At 38.2% G+C, this 18,438-nt stretch overlaps 1 protein-coding gene across 2 annotated transcripts in view; it reads right to left on the bottom strand.

Annotated features, from left to right (window-relative positions):
- The window catches only part of ACVR2A (activin A receptor type 2A), a 65,088-nt gene that overhangs the window by 27,808 nt on the left and 18,842 nt on the right, over window positions 1-18,438 (bottom strand). The window lies entirely within an intron of this gene.

The following is an 18,438-nucleotide window of genomic DNA, read 5'->3' on the forward strand; positions in this document are numbered from 1 at the left end:
CCAAAAGCCATTTTTGTCTCTTAGCTTTTCACATATGCCAAAAAAGCAGTTAGTAAGTCTTCAAAACCTAAATCCAACAAATAAATTCAGTTTTAAACCATCAACATCGTTTCCCCTAGCTTTCATCTGCGATGTAGCTTCTTAACACAAAGCACTGAAGTGTAAGACACACTATGCTGAAATAGTATCTTTCATGTCATTCTGATACGCCAAGCGAGCAACTGGAATCGAGACCAATAGGTGTGAGGCAACGGTCCCTAATCTCCACAGACAGCGCTGGTTTTCTGCTGTGCGGTCCCACCCACTCCATCAGCTGCAACATCAGAGGCATTAGATCTTTGTCACAGCTCGATAACCAGGTGCTTCCACCTTCCGAGGGCCCGTGGCCACATCTCCCCTTCCCACAGTGCACGTCCAGCATACGCAGTGGGATCAGTCACAACAGCCAACGCGCACACTTCAGGCAACAAAAGCCAAGTGGTGTTCGGAGGCCAAAGCACCGATGCACTCTATTAAACATGCCGGTGAACCGGAACAGACTAGCAGACGAGCTACCCTACCCTGATAGCATGTGGTTGGTTGGTTGGTTGTTTTTCATTCCAGTATTCTTTAAAGTAAGAGTTTCTGAATTTTTGAATTGAATTTTGTCTTTTAAATTACAAAGGTAATGGATTCATCGATGCCTACTGACAATCTACAGCAGAATCCAGCAAATATTAACAGACTGGGGCATCTCAGAGTGGAGCTAATTCATACTTTCAATGCAATACCAAGTATGGTTCTGGTTTCTTCAAAGGTAAAAGCTTGTTCAGATGCAAAGCCGTTAACAAAAACACTGAAAGGGAGAAATAACTGGCCTTTACTTCTGTGTTTATCTTGTCAAATACTGCCAAGAGTGTGCCATTAATCTTCATGCAAGCTTCATTATTTAACTTGTATGAAAAACATGGAAAACCAGAGAGGAAGACTGAAGGGCTAGAGTCAGAGGACTCACTTAAAAATTACGAAGTGTCAGGAGGATGACAAAGCATGTTTACTCTGCCTATGCACCCACACGGTGTTTCCAAGAGAGGCAGGTACATTAGACACCATGTTAAACAGAAAAGGTCTTCCATAGCAGTAAGTTTCACACCTATTTGTGTAACTCATTACCTCCTTTATTCACATATACTCACGATAATTTCAATACACTAGCTATTGCCTTGTAGCCACACTTCTCATTCTCCTACACAAGGGTATAGTAAGCAGAGCAGCTATAACCCTGACATCTCTCGGGGGATGAAATCTTTGTTACCCCAAAGTGGTAGGAGGTGGGGATCAGGGTGACTGGTACACTGGTTTCCATCACACAACACCCCCTCAAGCACACACAGCTGACACTAAGGTAATTTTTCTTACAGATCTAACTGTACAGGGACCAGAAAAGCAGCACCTATCAGGCTAACGAGAATTATTTTAAACTGAAAATTGCTGCAGCCCTCTTGCAGTGCAGCGCAGGACGTCAGAGTTGAGCGCAGCATGGACCATACTGGGCATCCCACATTACCACCTTCGGAAACTTTTGACTTTGACGCATTCCCAAAATAGGCAGAGGATGCTGCTTACGCTTTTTGGGAAGGAGCCTGGATGTTCAATGGGAGAAATGCACTAACCAGCTGGTAACACTGCGAGATGCAGCATGTTAACTATTATATTCTTTGTGCTGCGATGGCCTGACCTTTACAACTCGCAGCTACGGCAAGAAACAGATGAGGCAACAGATTGAACAATTTGGTTCTGTCAGTGCAATAAAGCAGAAGTCCTGGATTTATCTCATACGTGCCATTCCTTTCCTTCTGCTGCCAAGTCTAGCTCTGAAGGACCACAGACAAGCTGAATTTGATAAATTTCAGAAACTATAGTAAAATTAACTTTGTACAAATATTCTCTATATACATGTCTTCTCTACAGTCAGGTTTTCTTATCCATTAGCGCTCTGAATCCATTCAACCTACCCAACTGGCCAGCAATCACACTGTTGGTTTAGTGCCTTTGGATCCGACTGGAGCATCAAACCGTAATGGGTTCTCTAGGGACTGAGCAGACATTTGCAATAGGTTTGGCCAGACTAACCTGATGTATGGACATACCAGGACAACCTTGGCTTAATCTTTCGAAGTAGAAAAGCAGAACATAGTGGAAGCAAGGGAAGAAGAGAAGGGGAACCACACAAAGAAGGCAGCCCTGAGCCCACTGCACAAAGGAAGCACCTGCTTATAGCCAGCTCTGCCACCCCTCCACAGGAACCAAACTCTTAGAGGAGAAGGGCAGCTGGCATTTACAACAAAAGCAAAAATTCATTTGCATTCCACTTCAGGCATAGTATGTTTATAATGAAACTCCTATAACTATTTTGAGTGCTGACAAGTTGTTTTCATATTAAGTTGTCAGGTCTTCAGGAAATGTATTACTGAATCTCAAAAGGAAAAATGCTGCTGTAGAAAGAAGCCATCAGGAAAGCACCAGCAGTATCCTATGGACCGAACTTAAAATTCTAAAAGCTTTTGAGAGGAAAACATACTGAAAAAGCAAAGAATATCCCAGTATATAATAGAGTTTGGTTTCAGCATGTTAAGAGAGATCACATTTAATATCTGCTGTTACCACATTGCAGTCAGTGTGCTCCTGTATCACTATACATTTGTGTTCACCCACAACAGCTGCAGTAAGAAAAGAAAACCAAACATTTGCTAGTGAACTTCTGAACCGCTGTTAATACAGGATACACTGTAATTGTTAGCAGTACAGAAAGCAATTTTAGAGTGCACATGTGCAGTCTGGAAAACCTCACCTTAGTAGGAATTGGAAGGACTGGCTACTATGATTTCAAGTAGAAAGACCTTATGAATGTCTGTCCTCTTAAAAAAGGAGCAAAAATTGAAATCTATGCATAGCTAATAAGAACGACTACACTAACATAGTCTTTATAAATAAAGGGGTTACTGGAAACAGATACTGGATGAAATATGAATTCTCTGTTACAGATACCACTACATTACACTCAGCGGGAAAAAAACAGCTTCTGGGAGTTTATCATCCAGCTTTGTTTAGTAAACCTGAAACTGAGCAACACAGTCATACTGGTCTGTATCGCAAAACAGTTTCATGACATTTTTCATAAAAAGCCTGAAACGTGATCATGATCTCCCTTGTTTCCCGAGAAGACTTCAAAAGAGGGCCCCCATGCCCAAATATTACTTTGGCAGCATACATGGTTGGTGACACCACATAAATACTACAGGTTTCCAGTCTAAAGGAAGACGAATCTGCAATTGCTTGCTGGTTTATGAAATCTAGCAAAATTTTTAAGCTGAAGTCATGAAAACCAGTGAAAAGGCTACAAAGATTAGTTTGGTGGTGCTGAGATCTAAGACATCTGCATGGAAAAAAACCTCAAGTCTTGTGAAAGCCAGTCTGTAGATTGCTCTGATGGATGCTCCCCAGTGTGTACTTCACATCCTTAACTATAAGAAAACTAAAACCAAAATCTTGAACTGATTTCTGCATGTCTTCCAGCACTAGACAGAACTGCAGACTTTTTCTCCACCTAGTATCTTCTCAGATGCACTTATACTCAGGCCTGAGATGCAACGGGCCACACTGAGGTCTGGAAAGAGTAAATCACATCTGTATCTGATGGCTGCACAATCTACCCAGACAAGTCCATTATACTGCACTTCAACTTGATTCTATTACAAGCACTAATGACAGTATTGGTAAGGATTTATATGCAGGGATACTTATATGATAGAAAATAACTTTTTTTTTTTGCTGTTCTCTAGAAAACCTAGTATATAAGTGTGTAAGGGTGAAGTTCAGTGTGGCAGTTACCCACACTTACAGTAGAAAGGTTACTTAAGTTGTATTATGTTTGAGATTAATTGAGCTCATTCTGAGCACCGAGATCCACAAATATACAAGGAATTAAGGACTTGATTCTAATAAACTAGTTGAGCAGAATGGCCTGAAGCACCACAGGGACTGGACAGAGAGTTACTGAGCAGGCAGAACAGCCCATTTGCTAAGAGATACGAATTGGCACACGCTGTTCTAGAGGAACAAAAAAAGGGCAGAAAATGTAGCGGAAATAGAAATAGCACCTTGAAAAAAACTTAAGTTACTGTACAGGTACATTTTTCAAGTACTTGTCCATATCTGTATCCTATTTGTTTCCACAGTGATCTCATATACACTTTCTAGACCCACAAATACATTTAACAGACTACAAGTGCTACTGAAACTACTAAAAAGGCCCAACTTTGATGTTTCTGCAAGCAGGAAGCAAGTTTTCATCATTCTGTGTTTTTTCTGGGAACACCCCAGGTGAATGTTTCTCAAAGGAAAAATGAAGAGGTTATTTTCAACCTAAGGAAGCAAACTGAGTTACAACAGAAGGCACCTATTCTGTCCTTCTTACATACACCACTATGTCCCAAAACATATTTTGTTGCTCTTTAGACAAGAATTAGTCCTGCTACCATTGTTCTCAAGGCTCACAGGTCAAACAAAGACTGTACTTCATATAATCTGAGCCAAAGTACATGAATTACATACAAACACAACAGCAGTGAACTTAAACAATGTGAGAATAAGGAAAAAGATAAACCAGACGGTAAAGTAACAAATGACCTGAACTGCTGTCACGCTGCCTTATACAGAAGATGCTTATCTTTTTCAGAGTAGGATTTCTCATTATCATTCTCCTTTTCAGCACGCTCCACCAAGGCTGCATCACAGTTAATCAAAAAGTCATTGGGTAAGAATGGAGAAATGCCACCAAAGTGCTGCACCTCTGCGCAGAAATCTGCAAGACTTAGTATCTTTTAAGAGGCTAAAAGGTTAACCTTAAAATAAAAACAAAAACTGATCAGACGTTCTAAAAGGCTTGTTTCTTAAAATAAAAATTAAACAGTAAAAAATAAATGAGTTTGCAGCTCAACATGAGTCTTACAGTAAACTTGGAAGTTTTAGTGTAGCTTTTTGGAAAACAATAGCTATATTAAACTTCAGTTCCCCAGGACTATAGTATGAACGCCCGGGGTGGGAGGGAGGAGGGAAGGAATATCAGGAAATATTAGGTATTTGTTTAGATATCTCATGGTATACTTCAAAAGTATTTCTTTTTTTTTTTTTTTTTTTTTGCAGTTGTTAAAATGGAAAACTTGTACAGGTAAGCCTACCATGGAAGTATGAAATTCTCTAGCCGAGATGAACACTTCTAAAAAAAACCTTTCCAGAGGAAGAATCCAGTGCTGAAATACTGAAGAATGATCTACCTAACGGCACTACACTAAGTTGTAAGTTCCTGAATACAGTGGAAATGATGGAGGATGAGGTCACCTACAAATAAATACAGCTGAGAAAGGAGGGGAAGGAAAAAAGACATCATCACTCCAATACTCTACTGCTAAAAAATTCCTTGCACCCCCTTGTCTGCTAGACAGATAATAAGAAGAAAACACTTTTATACTAGAAATGTGTCTTCTGCATTTACAGGTATCAGTACAGATGATCATTTCAAAACAAGCCAGCTGCTAGAGCCACTCGATGTTGTTGTTATATATACACACACCCCTACACATCTCTGTTTAATTAAAAAAAAAATAGTGACTGTGAATACAGTTTCTACTCCGTGTAGACAATATATTGAACCATTCAACTGCTTCTGAAATTAAGCAACTCAAAAGCTGTTAGGTATCACTCCTGGATCCAAGAGAGCTAAAACAGGTAATACACATATTTTACTTTGGAAACAAATGATCAGACAGCACACATGGCATTTGATCTCTCTTTTTGTCGCAGATCCAAAGGTCGGTGCTCTGGAGTTGGACCATTCATTAGGTTTTTTCTGTCATTAAACAGCCAGTGCACAACGCATCAGTCTTTCTGAGGTGAGCTACAGAATTAATACCTACTTGAAGAACCCTGTACACAGCTTCAGTAGATCGCTGTTTCTCTTCAGCGTGCAAGCAATGGGCCAAAACACTTCAACATTCTTAATGTCATCAACACCTCATTTTTATAGTCACGTTCCACTTAGTATTTAAAGGCAGTGCAATGCTGTAGTTCTAGTAGAAGAGATCTGGCAGACTTAAGTACCATATAACTGATACAATTTTTTGAACAGAAAGAGCACTTCAGAATAAGAAATACTATCCACACATAACCTGCAACACAAAATTACATACAATCAAATGAAAGAACTAGGATTTTGGAATTTCTAGAAGAGATGCCCTTAAGACATGCTGAATATCCAAGACAGTAGATACTCTCTACCTGGAAATCCTTACGCAAAGTGGCCATTTGACCTTTCAAAGTTCAAGCTTCAGTAATTAGCCACACTGAAGAAACCTATGCATCTATAAAACTGTCGGCTCAGTCTTGTGACCTCTCCAGAGGAATATTTAAGAGAGGCTATTGAAGTTTTTATTAATTTAAACAAAGAGCTTCAGTCTTCAGAGACCTCAGATTTTAGAAATGGTGGTGGCAGAACTAATGGAAAGCTTCTTCAAGAGGTGAGGCCACAATTCAAGAAAAAGGATGCAAGTAAATATGAGGAACCTCTTAGCTCAATTGTTAGTTTGAGGGACCCCATTCGTACTACGCAAAGTCAAGTCTCCACTGGGTGGTTAAAGATGATGAGGAGGCAACTGTCATATGTGGAGTATTCAAATAGGCCACTGCAGGCAAAACAGTGGCATCTAAATCTCCATGAACTCTTGCATAAGGAAAAAAAGCAGCTGAAATTACTTTTGCAATACGTGTTCCTCCCCAGAGTCCCTCCAAGCAGTTTGTCCTATTGTTAGAAGAAATTAATAATGTCATAACAGGATTTTGTAAAGAACTCCCATTTTCTGCCTTGTAGTTCCGAATATCTTATTTAAGACTGAATTTAAGGAAGTTGGGGCGGGGGGGAAGACCTCTCCTGTCCAAGTTTTCCAAAATCATCTCAGAGCAAAGCATGTGGCACAAAATGGAGAAAAAGGGTCAGTCAACATCTATGTTCTTTAGGCAGAAATTAAGGTGCACAACTGGCATCTATAGCATCAGCTTGCTACCTCTGAAATAAAGACTGTCATCCTCTGGGAATCTCTAGAAATAAGATAAGTGCTATTTTTCACACTTCTTTACTTCAAGGGAACACACTAAAACACAGGCTGATGTTTTCAAGTTCAAACATGCCATTCCTGTCACTGCAAGACGTGAGCAGCACAAACCACAAACTTTCTCATCTACTGTCTAACGATTTTGTAAGGGAAAAAAGCTTGAAAGATTCTGTAAATTGTTTGATTTTTTTTGAAGCACAGCCTTGGGACTGCACTCACTACATGCCGGTAGCTTTTATAGATGTTACCTGTCAACCATCCTCTCCTCAACCCAACAGGGAAGGTATTACAAGATGACAAAAATCTGCCACAACAAGTTACACAGGGCTCAATACTCACCAGAAAAGTTTACATTATACAAGATTCAGACCAAAAAAAAAAAAAAAAAAAAAAAAGACCAGGGCTAAACAGGCACTACTGTCCCTCAATACTGTATCCAGGTTTGAATGTATAAACAAAACTGAAAAACTCAACCGAGTTTTGGAGATTAAAACTTGAAAACTGCAGTTCTGCAGCACCCTGACTATCTGGGAGCTATCATCTACAATCATCTCCGGATGAAGCTCAGATAAGGCAGCTGCTCATCAAGTAGCTGTACACATGTCAGTAATGCCATTTCCACACAGAGTCTTAGAACGCTGCTACCGAACTGAAAACTAAGGCGCTTCACTGGCAGCCACACTCCCAGCCTCAAGCCTAAACAAACCACCTCAGGATATCCAAACTAGATTAGGAAGATATGAATCGTTTTGAAGGATGACTATCATGCTGGTGGTGGCAACTAGCAGAATTTCTATTTTGAGGCCTGACAGCGAGTTTCCCAGCAGTGATCTCAGATACCTGTCACAGCTGTTCATCTGATTTGAGAGTCCCACAGCAAGTGGAATCCTGCAGTGCTTCGCTGCCAGCGCACAGACTAAGGGTAGGCTCTTTTCATCGTAGGGGCCTGCACATCCGTTCAAAGCTTCTACACAAGCAGTCATCTAACATGGAGGGCACTAATCAGGTGAAAACATTCTGCTTTTCTTCATACCCTTCTTTATCATGCTGGATTTTCCAAGGATAAAACAGGGGTCACAGAGAATTCTGGTAACTATGAGAAAAAAAGATTTACTTTCAAATAAATGCTGTCTTGACAGCTTAGAGATGTAATCAAACTTCCTCCCTCTCTACAGACTGCAGTGAATAATCTGAACTCTCCATACAGCAAGAGAGAATCAGTCTGCAGAAAGCTGTAAAAAAGTGGAGACTTCTCAGGGATGAGAGTTTGCTTCCCACCTTGGTCAGAGCAATGCCTCAGTAACACCCAGCTGTGAATCTCCATGGTATTTCTGATCCAAAGGATCCTTTCTCAATACTGGTATTTGTAAAAGTTTTTCTCTGACATATGAAACTTTGTAAGAACTTCCCAACTGTGAACTATGAAACATTTCAAAGAACTTTCTAACATGAAAGAGCTTGAAATTCCTGCAATCTCATGGAGATGGGAAATTCTAGTGTATTAATCACTTCATGAAAATGCATTTTTAAAGCTTCCTAAGAATTCTGTCTTCAAATTTCCTTATCTGATTAGACTATAAGACAGACAAGACCAGTAAATGATATTTCTCCAACTCCTTTCCTGTAGTGTTTATTTCATGTATCTTCCAGAATCCAGAATGATCAGCATCAGCATTTCACCAGTATATATAAAGAGAAATCAGGAGTGTCTCCACTTCCCTGCAAGGAGAATCCCTTCTGACCCCTCAAAAAAATGTCCACAGAAGAACTAAGTCAGGCTAATTAGGAAAAATTAGTATACCTTCCACCTTCCAAATCAGTCAAGTTCAATGCAATTTTTTAACAGTTTGACTGCAAAGAAAACAGTCAAACAAAACACTAAGTCAAACAAAAACACAGTCAAGACATCTCTGAGGCAAGCATCCAACTTCACTTTTGATGTTTCCTCCATGTGATGCATCCTACCCCCGCTTCTTTCGCTGTCTTTCAGAATCTTATATAACTACTTAAAAGACAACAAGACCAGTGTGATCTTGTCTCAAAACTCAGATCTCAAACAAGTCTCTCCGTGGGCGTTGTGTCCCACTCTGTGCTATTGCAAGCAAAAACACTACACAGTTATCCTTCATATGCTGATCAAGCTTCTTATTTAAGATTAGCATTATTTTCCCATCACTATACTTCATTTTTTTTTCTGTGGTTACAACCAAAATCCCAGCCGAAACATACTTCCAACTGGTTTCCACCTTTTTTTTTTTTTTCTTAAAGCATCAACTTTTTTTTTTTTTTTTTTTTTTTTGCTTAAAACTGGCCCAGAAAACTTATGAACTGCTAAGCTATTTGTCTGGCCTGGCTCCGCCAGCAGCTGACTGGCAGTAGCTGGCTGGCTCATGAGCGCACGTACACTGACCAGCAGATCCAGACAAGCTACAGCTGCCCTTGTCCAGATGGCAGCTAAACAGTACGAAAGACAGGTTCCAGATCTGTGTAAACAGAAAGAGGGATTACCTTGGACATGCAGGCAAACAGAATAACACAGTGGAGAAAAAGCAGGATCCAGTATCAAAAAATTCAAGCCTTCAAAGGTTCACCCAATTCAACTGAGCTAGAAACCAATCCTTGTCCCTCCCTTATTTTAATTCTCCAACATATTTAAGAAGAATCATCAAGTTTAGCTTCAGTCTTGACTCCACATAGTCAATCATCCAGGGGCTTTTTTGTATTTTCATTCTCCTTTTCATTTCACTACCTCCTCACAACAACAGGCCTTTCCAAGTTCATCTTTCTTACACAGGTTGGCTTGAACTACGTTCTGTACTTCTGACACTTCCAGACTTGTCTGGTATCGACATTGGTTTTGTTCACTAGGAAATGCTCCTTCAGGAGCCTTTTTGGATCGCATGCATCACAGTCAAATCACATCAGTAGCTCGTGGTATCCGTCAGAATGCAACACCACAGTCTGAAATACGTTTTTAAGTTGTAGTGCAATCAAAAAAGCAAACTCTGCTGTACAGCTTCACAAATAGCTGAACTGGCACAAACGAGTGGAAGTAATTCCTTCCTTCAGCCACTAAACTTCTACAAATGTCAGACTGCAGCATTACACATCTGAGTAAATACCTATCATCATAAAAATGCTAATGTGTTTTTGACTGCTGAAGCCTCTACCTAAAGCAAAAATCCGCATAACCTCAAACTTTGCTGTGTCTGTTCAATTCCATTTCTACTGTCCAGTCCTATATATATAAAATTCCAAACATTTCTACATTGAAGAATTTTAAAATTTGTGCCTTTATGCTCCAAAATTGGTACAGATTATATTATCTCTACCTCTAGCTAAACTGGCTGTCACTTGAAATGGATTTTCTGTTTGTCCCCTCTCAGGCTGCCTTATTTCGCTCACTGTATCAGACTGTAAATCTGAAGATTATGTAGAAATTCCCATTCACATAGCTTGAAACAACCTGCATTTTTATGGACAAGAGCATTGTTCATATGGCAAGCACCTACTCTTCTTGCTTTCACGCTCCTAAGTCAGCTCTGTCCCAAGCTGCAAACACAGCGCCGCAGGCAGTTCCAGCTATGCCACACCTCAGCTGCAGCTCAACTCTTCTTCAACCACACCGCCCATCTTCAACCAAGATCATCCAAGTACTGACTGAAGGATGGAACAGAAGAGTACCAGGATTTTTTTGTTGGAGGTACCTGTTCTGAACTTATTTTCTAGAGAAGATCAGGGAAACCCAGACTCCAACTATCTTACGGAGTCTTCATTAAACAAACATTTTCACCATATGTAATAATTAAAATACTCTTACTACTTTTAACCCTCCCATCATCATCTTCCCATGCTCTGAAGACACTACATCAAAGTGAGCTTACCCTGAAGTGAGAATTGACAGAATTTCACTAGAAATCATTATGTCATTTTTTATGTAGAATAAATTCTGATATAAGTGACTGGTAAACTGTCAAAAAACTTCAGGTATTTAAGGCTCACAACAAGGTGAAAAAAGCAACAGAACAAAGCAATTTTCTAACATACCTCAAGATTAGACTACACTCCTGCTCATTTTTTTGTAATCTTTATGGATTCTCATGAAGTAGATTTTGCTATCCACTAGTCATTTATTTTTTTTATATTATTACTAATTGTACTCAGAAAAGCAAGATCAACAACTAGAAGAACAAACCCCAAAAGAAAGTACTTCAAAACCAGAAGGAGGTTATTGAAGTCAGGATGCTACATACTAAAACGTAACTCATTTTGTATTTACTGTCAGAGCTTTAAGAATAGCTGACTGGAAAAGGGAACAATTTAAAACTACGTTCGTAAAACCCTCATCAGTGTTCTAAAGCATAACTTTGTACTAGTGACTTGAACAATACGCCACATATTGGACGACCAGCACATTTATTGTCATTAGAACAGTTAAATGCAGCAACTGCTGCAACAGCTGCCTTAAATAAATCAGCACTCATCTGACACGAGAATCAAATCAATACAAAAGTAACTCAAGATAGCGGTTTTTATTTCTCTTGCCCGCCTACAAGCACTTACAAATAGTCTAAGTTTTTATCTTCGGTGTTTTTCTTAAGAAAACGGGGGGGGGGGGAAGTGCATTTTCTAAGGCTGTTTGATGTTCAGCATGAAGCAAGGTACATAGACATTTGAAAATATCAGAGCTCAACGACAGATGAGCTAACTCCAAATAAACACTACAACAGTTCCTTGTGTACAAAGAGGTAACTACATACATGCTTCTCACATTTGGTCCTGCTGAAGTGGCAAAAGAAATAAACATCTCCAGAAAGTCTTCTCAAAAAAATCCCAAAGTGGATGAAAATTGCTCTTATTCTTCCACCAGAAAAATGGTTCTGAATTGCTGTAAGTTAACATATAGACTGGAAAACTTAGAAAAACAGTATGGAACCTCTCCTCTTTTCCCTTATTGGAGTGAACACCAGTTCAATTCTAGTAATCTTCAAATCATCTCTCTATTCCCTAAAATGCACAAATAAAAATATTTGAAAACTTTTATAATCCACCAACATCAAGTAATTTAGAAACAAATTCAACAAAAAAAAAATAATAAAGAGACCAAAATATTCTTATTTATGTATGAACAACAAAAAATTTGTAATTTAATATCAAACTACTATGTCTCACTTCAGAAAAAAAAACCTTTTAGAAACTCAAGATTATTGCTGGAATTATCTCAAAGCATGAAGAGGCTGAAGGCATGTTTTAAAGGCTTTAAACATCTAAACATTTTCTAATTAATATATCAAATTAAATTCTTATTTAAGAATCATGTACATAAGCTCAGTAAAGTCAACAGGACCATTCTTTACCGTATGTTTGTTGTGAAAAGTATGCAAAACCACACTAAAACTTCCTGCTACTTGGTTTTTTGTTTGTTTTTTTGTTTTTTTTTAGCAAATCACATGTTTAATATCACATGTATAGCCCACCTCGGACATAAAATAATCCTAAACTATTTAAAGAAGTTTATAGCATGCAAATGAATGAAAAAATTGCCTTGAAGTACTCAATTAAACCAGTTTTGGTTCATTTTAACTTTGAAAGCAAGCCTTAAAAATCCATTTTTTAGAAAATGTTGTATAACATTTTTATTATTAACCTTTCAATATGCTAATTCAAAGTATTAAGATAATTTACCAGAATTTTATTAAGAAATTACTCTCCAGAAGCCCAGGTTTATATTAGAGTCCTACACAGTTCTCAGCTCCTGGAGAATCTACATTTAGAATGGCAACTCCGGTTGAGCCACTACATCAATTACGTACTGGGTAATGCTTTTAAAACAGAGGGAATCCAGATTTGCTGTGGGAGATTGGTATTCAAATATTTTATTTTAATTCATTTTCCTGACAGCTATGTCAACATTCAGGCAAGATTACAGATCTCCATAATGATAACTGTGCTCTAATAGAAAAATACTAGATTTTGTTACAAAATTTTAAAATAATAATTAAAAAAATTTAAAAACCCCACACACATCATTGCCCAGACACATCAAAATCAAAGCAGTTTTAGCATTCTGTATGTAAGGATTTGCAAAAAAATTAGGGAATTTCAAAGTACAGATCAACGCACAACTCTCTACCTCCTATAATAGATTTACGACTGTTTTACGAGAGTTAATTATTATTTATCTTATTATCTAGTTGCTTCTCCATCCATTTTCTATACTTGATGAGTGCATGAAGCCACGTCCCCAAAGTTGGATTTAAGACACCTCCGGGGTCTGGAAGCTAGAAACATTTCATAAACACCTCTAACCAACAGATTTACATAAAGCACTCAGTGGCGGCAACAGCAGAAGTTCTAACAGAAATAAACCTCACCTACTTCAGTATTCAATGGAACTACCCAAAATGTTTTACTGACTGACCATCAAACAGTTTATTAGCAAAAAAAGGATTCCTTTCACTTAAAACTTCCCCACAAAATATATTAAGTTTTCAAATCAGTTCTATACAATCTTCAATTCATAAATAAGCAAATAATCAGAGAATATGACAACTCCAAATCCTGAAAAATCATTCCAGTTGTACTTGGTGCACACAAGTGTTGAATGGATCATCTCCTGAGTAGTGAAAGATTTAATACCAAGACAAAGATCTGAGAATCTCACTGCTTTCAGTGCTTTTGCTCGCCACATAGCGGGCAAAAAAACGATAAAAATTTATCAGTACCTGATGAATTTTATTCTGTTCAGGTACTCTACATGTCATTGCTGCGTTTGACCCCTTCACACAGCTTGAAGAGGTCCCGTTCAATCACCCCAAGCTGCAAGGGTGGTAGTCAGGAAGAAAAATCTTGGTTTAGTAAAATGAAACTGATGAGAGATCACTAATATATCAGATCAGACAGAAATACAGATGACTGCACCAAGAAGATCAAAGAAGCCACTGCCTATCTTTAGATGTATATCCAACAGGAGGGAAAAAACCACTTAAAAATGTTAACCCCATTCATTCCCTATGAATTTAACTAACATTTTGAATAACATCAGCTGTATCTGAAATAAGCCAAGTTACAGTTTCAAGGCTTTCCAGACACAAAATACTGATTTTTGCCACTTGCTGAGGATATCCAAGTGTGTAATTTTTACAGTACTCAAAAAAGATACTTAGGTTCTTTCTATATAAACATATATACATACAAAAAACCAGTTAAGACACTTTCTGGCATTCCAGAAAGGAAGGTGATAAATGTAATATAACAAGTTTTAATCAAGATCAAAGCTGCAGGAGAATGCAGACAGACAGTCTAGACTGCTTTACTTCTGAAAGCCTAAGCATATAAAGCAACATCTGCAAAAACATTAATCACGTTTAGTCCACAATCTTATCACCTCCCAAGCAAGCAGAAACAACTTTTACTTTAAAATCATATGCTTACATACAGCAAGTATTTTTAATTATCTTTAAATTAGATATTTATCACTGATTACAAAGCTATTAAATTGACTTTGAAATACGCTAAGGTAATTTTCAATACGCTTGCATGTTTCCCTGGATAAAGGATTCAGGGACGTACAGGACAGAAGAAAGCAATGGTAAGGAAACCTACTGAACAGCAACAGAATTGGTTTTGCACTGCTGGTGGAAAACGGGGATGCTCTGAATACTGAATTCAGTTCCGATTTGCTCTTCGTTTAAGACTGTAACTCAGCAGGCAGCAATAAAGTGTAAGATATCGTCCCCACACAGTTTTCTTAAACTTTGGGAAATGACTTGAGAATATAATCAGCTTTCTTTTGATTGTTTTTTTCTATTTAAAAAATTATCTTGCTCCTACATTGTTAAAGGAAATTAAAAATTGGAGAAGTGGTGCTTATATACATATGGAATATTTATGTGATTTAATACATATTACTTAATACAAAAATAATCTATTTCTTGAGCACATTTGTTCTGCTTACATTCTGGTTCATTCTCACTTATGATTTTGCATACTCACTCGCAATCATTTTGCTTCTTTTATTAAAAATATCTTTGTATTAAAAGTTCTCCCTTCTGCCAATATTTTCATACGATCTGCTCTTCAACAGGCACCTCCTAAGCATACTCACAAAAAATATTTTAAACCTGAGGCAACAGCTGTGAAAATTTAAAACATTTTTAAACTCGCAGGAGCAAAGAACTCTAACTTCTGCATCAAGCTCACAACTTTTTAAACAACCTCACATCCCACAAGAAACCTAACAAAATGCAGCAGCCAATTCAAAATTCATGATTCTTATTCAGCGTTAAATTTCTCAGTTGAAAATGGACACTGTACAGAATCTCATCTTCATCAGGATTCACTCTAAATACTGATTTTTAATATTTATACTGTCTTAAACACCTTTAAGGTCATAAATCCCTTCTCACTGTAGGTAACTGCCAGCCATCATGCTGCTTCTTCAACTCTTCCTAGCTCCTCAATAACACAGGATTTGTAAACAAAAAGATTATTCTTGCAGGTCTTTTTTCTGAATCCATCCCAACTTGTCAACTTCACTTTTGAAGTCAAAGCACCAAAATAGCTATTTTTTTCAGCAATAATCTCAGCAATGCCACAGTAATTTTCTCTTGCACTAGTCACCAGTTCTTTGAAGCCAATATGGCCAGCACCTGTGTTTTATTCTTCTTGCACATGCGGGGCAGTAGCATCCTAAAGCTCTGCAGTATTTCTGTAGTGCTGTAGCTCATTTGCCTATGATCTATTTAAAGAACTACCTATTTTAGTCTTACTGACAACAGGTTTTTTTTTTTTAAAGCAAACTTTAATCTCCTAAAAACCGCAGTTTAACAAAGGGATATTCTGCACACCTTCTGAGACTCCTACACCTGTGGAAAATACACTGCTCTGCAAAATGTCCTCATACACTGTGCTTTAAGTTCATCATTTCCTTGGGAAGAGGAGACAGAGTTAGCAGGAGAATTCTGCAGAGCTGCCAGGGCAGCGAGATGGTGGCAAAAAGCAAACAAAAGCACGTAGGACTGGTATATGCAATGAGTGCACAAGGACATAACACATGGCGTTATTTTGTTATTTAACTGGGCCACCTTGTAGTGGCACACCAAGGCAATTTACTTTCTGGCCAGTTGTTCAATTTGCTTACCTGATGAATTGCACCACAATATTATAAGTTTAGAAAAACAAAAAAAGAAAGGATTTAAGAGAGTAGGAAATTTTAAGTACCAAAAGATCACGCAGAGACTTTTTCAGAGCTTGGCTACTTATCTTGGAAAATATGGGATTGGTTTTGGCTACAAAAGTTTTTACTGTGTTTAATTTTCATTAGGTAAATTTCACAGAATAAAACTAGATAGATTACTATTGGTTTGTACCTAGCAAATGAAACGTAGTTTCTATTACACTGCAGCTATATAAACTTGAATTTTTATTATCTGGGGTTTTGTTGTTGTTGTTGTTTGTTTGTTTTTAATGTCACAATGAATATACGGCTATGCTGCTAATACATATCCCCAGAAGCCCGAAGAACACTTTAACCTTTGAAAGTTTCTGAAAAAAAAGAAAAATTCATTCTTTTAGAGTGCAACTGTATACTGATCTACTTCTATAAATTATTTAACAACGTTGGCACATTTGGCAGTAATTCCGCCCAACAGCCCATCACTACCAACCAGGCAGTGTCTGTGACTTACCGAGATCCGCTCCCTCGGCCACATCAAGTTCAAGGCTGTCGCTCTGGCTTCTTCCCCCAGACCCGAGTTACCTCTTTGCTAAGGGAACTGCTGTGCCCTTCAGAAGACAAGCTCTGCTGTTTGGAAACTCTAATAATCTAAGTTGGGAGCATACGCCCCTTCTGTCTAAGGAGCTTGATATGAAAGAACTACAGTTTATTAGGAGAATCTCACGGATGCACATTTTGGATTACAAATTCACCTAGGAAAGCTAGCCTCACTCACAGGTAAGAATTATTACTCTGCCTTTTTTTTTGTGGAATAAGGAATGAAACAGCCTAGAAGAAATAACATTGTGGCTATGCAAAGACAACTCGGGTTTTGACACTTCTCATCAAGCTGCGAGTAGAAAAAAATCTGGTAGTCCATGGATGAATCAGAGATGTATGTGATAGAAGAAAACACCACCACAAACAAAAGCTTTCAGGTGAAAGTACTGTACTTGCTACTAGAAGTTAATTTATCTTCTAAATTTAGATAACAATTAAGAAAGGGACATCTATTGACCTGAAATCCTGCAGGCACTTTAGGATGATTTTGACCTTATTTTTCTTATTCAAGAACACAGTGTAAGCCAGAACATGAATGCTGTCACTACATTAAAATGCCTCTCCACACTTAGACAAAGCAACAGCCTTAAATTTGATGATTAAATCTCTTAAGTTCTACACTAATAAGAGTCTCAAATAGAGTCCCTTAAACGTGTTTTCCACACATTCTCCCCCCACCCAGAGGCAATGGCACCAATCTCTCCTGCCTATCAATGATAAGAGGGCAAAGACACCCAGGTACACTCCCCTAGTTTATTTCTGAGAGCATCTATCAGACAGGTTATCAGACGTCTTTAACAACAATTCTAAAAAATTACCAGAATATCAGACGCTGTCAGTACAAGAGGAAAATGACAGTTTTTCAGTGATGCTGCCCAAAAGATAACAGAAAAAGAAGTTATAATTCTGCCTATTAACGTCATTCTCTAACAAGCACAAGAATTTCCCAATTTATACCTTAAGCCGTGGTAGAAGTTGCATAGTTGCTTACAATAATGCCAGCTTCTCACAAGATCCCTTAGCAACAGTACTCCACCCACTGCACATGGAGGCAGGTAAGAGGCAAAGAAGCATCTCTTAATGGACTGTACCGTGGGCTAATATTAAGTAATTATGCTGAGTTTCTAGTTTCACAGCATTCTGGAAAATAAGACTAGCCTAGGTTACCCTGTGTCAACTCAGGCTTTGACAAAGCTGGCAACACAACTCCTTGAATATCCACCTCAGCACACAGCACAAAGGATCAAGAATATTTTCAGACCATAAATGACCTAGGTGAGATAACCAGAAAATCAGAATTTTTAACCCACAGTTCTCTAATGCACAATTCTTAGGACCAGGGAAAAGACATCAGGAGTACAAGTCACAGACTGCATCATTATACATAAACTAGTTTTGATCTATTTTGGTTAAGCAATATTGATCATAAAGAAGCAGCAGAAAGAGAGGATTCAACACTTCAACTGAAAAAGAATCCAGGATCCTTACTCTGGATTAGCCTGTATTATTTGCAAT

Source organism: Chlamydotis macqueenii, chromosome 6 (genome assembly GCF_036417535.1).
Source record: "Chlamydotis macqueenii isolate bChlMac1 chromosome 6, bChlMac1.mat, whole genome shotgun sequence".
In the NCBI taxonomy this organism is placed as follows: Eukaryota; Metazoa; Chordata; class Aves; order Otidiformes; family Otididae; genus Chlamydotis; species Chlamydotis macqueenii.